The 4,399-nt window shown below is 41.2% G+C and overlaps 1 pseudogene; it reads right to left on the reverse strand.

Annotated features, from left to right (window-relative positions):
• Nucleotides 1-256: 256 nt before the first annotated feature.
• LOC110565453 (bcl-2-like protein 13) lies at nt 257-1,450 on the reverse strand (annotated as a pseudogene).
• Between the last annotated feature and the right edge of the window lie 2,949 nt (nt 1,451-4,399).

The raw sequence follows: 4,399 nt of genomic DNA on the forward strand, positions 1-4,399 counted from the left end.
CATAATGCACAGGAGGGTAGCCTGCTTACGGAGAAGAACTGAAAGGTCAGTGGTGCCCAAGCTGACAAACCTGTTGTTGAAGAGAACTTCACTCTTGCCCTTCTGAATCCTGCATGAGCCAAAGAGCTTAGAATGAAAACCAGACCAATGTGAACACTATCTTCTGCCATTGTCACACTGAGAAGAAAGCACAGTTACCCTAGTGTCCTGGAAATATCCAGTCAGCTACTGGCAGTCTAAGTTCTAGTGAGTTCAACTAGAGCCATCGGTCCTTTGTCTTCTCTCTCGGTTGAAAAAGCTGATATTTCTTTTTTAGCTCCAGTGCAACTCTAACTGCCACTGCCAGACTGGCCACTGCAGCAGCCCCTCCAAAGAGCAGTAAAACCTTGACATTTCCGGCCAGGGCACCCTTTGATCCTGTGTGGCTCTTTTTCCTGCTGCCAGGCCCTCCTCACTCAGCCGGGCAGCCTAAGGTCTCACCTTTGCTGCCTCCAGCTCTTCTTCACCAAACTCCACAAACACAGATGAAGTGGGCCTGACTTTCTCAGCTCTCTTCATTTCTGTGGCTTTCCAGGAGGTGATCTGTGGGAGCAAGGTAGCAGCTGCCCCCCGGAATGCCTCCTCTGTAACCTCCTCTTTCTCCACATGGACACTGTCAGAGTTAGAAGAGTTGTTTCACTCTTCTCTCCAGATCTGCTGTTGTCCACACTTTTCACTTCTTCAGGATCCATTGCAATCTGCTGTCAGGACTCAGGCCCAAGGGACACAGGGAGGAGACTGGGGGGAACTAACTTGTCACTGGTCTGTATATAAATGCCTTTGCTATCTTCTGCAATGATTCTAGGGTAGTCTTTCTCCTTAGACTAAAGACTAAAGACAGTGCCCAGCCACCTTGCAGAATGATGAACCCTGCAGATATGTTACACCAAATTGTAGCAACACACTCAAAGGCTCTTGACCATGTCCTGTCAATTCCAGGAGCATTTGTGGTAGCAAATGCTATAGGCACCAAAATCTTTTTCCTTCTGCTGGCATGAACTGCAGTCTCCATTGTTCATTCACCACATGCCTGCTATGCCACTGGCTGGTTGAGGATCCTTTGCAATGCTTTATGCAAAGGCTCTTTCAGATCCTGTGACACTCTTTCTCCAAGATGGGCCAAGGAGTCTTCTATTGAGCTTTCCAGGTTAGCAGAAGTAAACAGTGGTGAGGCATGACAGTGGACAGGCTGGTGAATGCTTCAGGTTCCTTGTCCGTGGATTTCAGTTCTTCTTCTATCTCATGTTTACATTTTAATAAAACTTCTAGATCCAGAGATTGCTGTGGTAAATCTAATTGGATTCCTTGGGATGAGGGACCTTATTGTTTCTCCTGAGAGGTTCTAGCAGCTGAGAACAGGATACTTTGTTACATAGTGAAATCCGCAAGGCTCAGTAGTAGAGGAGGACATTGAATTGGCTGAAGGAGCTCTAAGGAGGTCTATTTAATAAGGATGCTGGAAATGTGACTCTGGTTCTGTCCCAGAGGGGATGAAGGAGGTGGAAGCAGGTGTTTCTCACAGGGTCTGGATTAGAAGACACACTTTTGAGCGAATTTGTGCTTACAAAACGTGATGATTCATGGGCATTTAGTGAGACTGATTCAATGGTGTTCATAAGGGACTGAGGAACATCATTTAGCAAGTACTTTGGGACTCATATTGAACCTCACGGTCGTTGTTTATCCATGTAAGGTAGGACAATGTCAGTAGGACTAGCAACTCTTAGAAGAGTGTATAGATTAGCTTATAGAATTTTAAAGGAGTGAAGAAGTAGAACCAAACTCACAAGCAGTCTCTCTGGTTCACTTGGTAGCAACTGGGCAAGATTTTTTTCCAGAAAAAAAATAATCTTATTGTGAGAAAGACAGATAAACAGACAAACAGACACACAGAAAGAAAGAAAGAATAAACTAGCATGCTTTTGGAAAGTATTAACACCTAAATACCAGTTTGCAGAAGACATAAATGATAAGTCATTGTAGGTGAAAACAGAAAGATTGTCTGGATAGAAGGTACCCTCAGTGTATTCTCTATACACTTCTTCATTGGAAGAAGGCACATTGGGGATAGAGATTATTATTTTCATACTCAGCCCTTTTATCACTTAAGCAGGCCTGATAGAGAATCAAACATGTAAGGTTAACCTAGAGCCTGTGAGAATTCGTGGGCTAACTCCATTAGCAAGCACAGTGTCTTAACTGCAGCTATGTTCTCTCCTGGGTGAACATGGGCCTACTAATGCGAGTTGATTTTACTGAGATTAATAGGTGTATGAATATGTAGAGGGGCCTTAAAGCAACAGAAGCACCCAAATGAGAAAGCCATAAACTCATAGAAAACTATTAGATTTGAAGAAATATTCAAGACGTTGCTCTTCTTCTGTGTCTCTGCAGCCTGATACATTTTGGAAGAAATAATAAATACAAGTGTTGAGAATGATTTTTTTTTCAAATAGCATAAAACTTTGCTGAATTATAAAAAAATCTTTATAATCACTAATCTTGACTCTGCGTTAGATAGCATTTAGCGTCATTGTGGGGGAAAAAACAGACAAAAAAGTAAACAACAATAACGCAACCCTGAGTATGGCTATGAGAGAATTTCTAGATAGGTTAATTCATTTGGCAAAATTTCAACCTAAATATAGGTGGCAAAAATTTAATGAGCTACTTCATAGACTGAATTAAAGGAAGAAAGTGAGGTTGAAGAGTTGGCTCCTTAGTTAAGAGTACTTGCTACTCTTTTTGAGGACCTGGTTTTGATACTCTTTAACCAAAACTGCAAATCAGAACTTCCTGTAATTTTAGTTTCAGGGGATCTGACACTCTTTCCTGGATTTGCAGGGACCAGGTATCCATGTAGTGTACACATTCAAATGCAAACAAGATATTCATACACATGAAATACAAATTAAATGAATCTTTCAAAGAATCCCCACTTATTTAATAATGAAGAAGCAGAGCAAGCTAAACACTGTCAGTCATCATTTTCTATTACATTACTATGGACACAAAATTCCTGGCTGCCTCCAGTACCTGCCACACCATAACTTCCAATTAACGATGGAATGCACCATGAAAATAAGAAATAACGTAAACCCTTCCATCTTTAAATAGTATTTTGTCACCGGAATGAGAAAAGCGGCTAAGACAGACACTTGAAAAAAGAAGTTGTGTCAGGTCTTTGCTGTGACAGTTTGGTTTGAAGGCATATAAAATTGATTTGCTGAAGGAGTATGAAAGACTTTATAATTTGATGCTAGGAAAGCCTAAGGATATTGTCAATATGAATCAATGAATTTTAGTATCTTTATCCTATATTATATGTCTAATATCCACTTATAAGTGAGTATGTGCTAAGTGTATCTTTCTGCTTCTGGGTTACCTCAGGATGAACTTTTCTAGTCCCATCCATTTGCCGGAAATTTCATAATTTACTCATTTTTAATTGTTGAGTAGTATTCCACTGTGTAAATGAACCACAATTTCATTATCCATTCTTCTGTTGAGATACATCTGGGTTGTTTCCATATTCTGTCTATTATGAATAGAGCTACTTTGAACATAGTTGAACCAATGTCCTGGAGGGGATAGGAACTTTGTTCGAGACCAGCAAAGCCAACAACTCTGGGCTCAGGAATCCTGCAGAGACTGATGAATCAACCCAGGACCATGCATGGAGAAGATCTAGACCCACTGCTTAGATGTAGCCTATGGCAGCTCAGTCTCCATATAGGTCCATAGTAAGGGGAGCAGGGGCAGTCATTAGAATGAACTTGGTTGCCTGCTCTTTGATCACCTCTGCCTGGCAAGGTGGCCTTATGAGGCCACACAGAATGAGAATCCAGGCAGTCCTGATGATACCTGATATGCTAGGGTCAGATAGTAGAGGAGGAGGGCCTCCCTATCAGTGGACTAAGGGCTGAATATAAAGGAAAAAGAGTAAGGGAGGTTGGGACTGGGAGGAGATGAGGGAGAGGCTACAGCTATAGCCAGTACACAAAGTAAATAATGTAATTAATAATAACAATAATAAAGAAAAATTTAAAAAAACAAAATTTAATCATGAAACAAAACAAAGCAAACAAACAAAAATTAATGGGCTCTTCTGGTAAGAATTTGGCAAAAGCTTTGATGAGACCTGATAAGCTAACGTCAGATAGAAGGGCAGGAGGTCCTCCCCTATCTGAGGATTAGGGAAAAGGTATAGGGGATGAAGAGAGAGAGTAGATGGAACTGGGAGGCGATGAGGGTGGGTGGGTGGGTGGGAATGGGAATAGATGAGGGAGGGGGGCTGCAGAGGGACAAAAAGTGCATAAATTTTAATAAATAAATAAATAAGTAAATAAATTTGACAGAA

The sequence above is a fragment of the Meriones unguiculatus genome, chromosome 9 (assembly GCF_030254825.1).
Source record: "Meriones unguiculatus strain TT.TT164.6M chromosome 9, Bangor_MerUng_6.1, whole genome shotgun sequence".
NCBI classification, from domain to species: domain Eukaryota; kingdom Metazoa; phylum Chordata; class Mammalia; order Rodentia; family Muridae; genus Meriones; species Meriones unguiculatus.